Below are 698 nucleotides of genomic sequence, written 5' to 3' on the forward strand. Positions count from 1 at the left end.
GGCAATCCACTCACCTCAGCCTCCCAAAGGTGCGGGATTTACAGGCTGAGCCACCGAGCCTGGCTCTGGTTAATTTTTAAAAACTTTTTTGTAGAGATGGGGATCTCAGCATGTTGCCCAGGCTGATCTTAAACTCCTGGCCTCAAGTTATCCTCCCACCTTGGACTCCCAAAGTGTTGGGATTACAGGTATGAGCCACTGTGTGTGGCCTCTTTTTCTTTTTTGAGTCAGAGTCTCACTCTGTCTCCCAGACTGGAGTACAGTGGCACACTCATGGCCACTGCAGCCTCAACCTGCTGAGCTCAGGCGATCCTTCCACCTCAACCTTCCAAATAGCTGGAGCTACAGGAGTGCGCCACTATGCCCGGCTAATTTTTTGATTTATTGTAGAAACGAGGTCTCACTAAGTTGCCCAGGCTGGTCTCGAATCCCTGAGTTCAGGCAACCCTCTCACCTCAGCCTCCCAAAGTGCTGGGATTACAGACTTGAGCCACCGTGCCTAGCCCCTCTTTTTCTTTTGTAAGGGTGCATCTAATCCTAGTGGATACAGAAGATATCCACAGAGGTGAGACTTGAGGCCACAGCATGGCATAGGCCAAGGAGAAAGCGTAGAAGGAGAAGAGAGGGCCCTTGCAGGATGCCTACACTTAAGGGATGGGCAGGAGAGGAGCCATGACTGCCATGGAGGAGGAAGGGTC

Source organism: Carlito syrichta, unplaced genomic scaffold (genome assembly GCF_000164805.1).
Source record: "Carlito syrichta isolate Samal-C Ts95f unplaced genomic scaffold, Tarsius_syrichta-2.0.1 Scaffold306874, whole genome shotgun sequence".
NCBI lineage: Eukaryota > Metazoa > Chordata > Mammalia > Primates > Tarsiidae > Carlito > Carlito syrichta.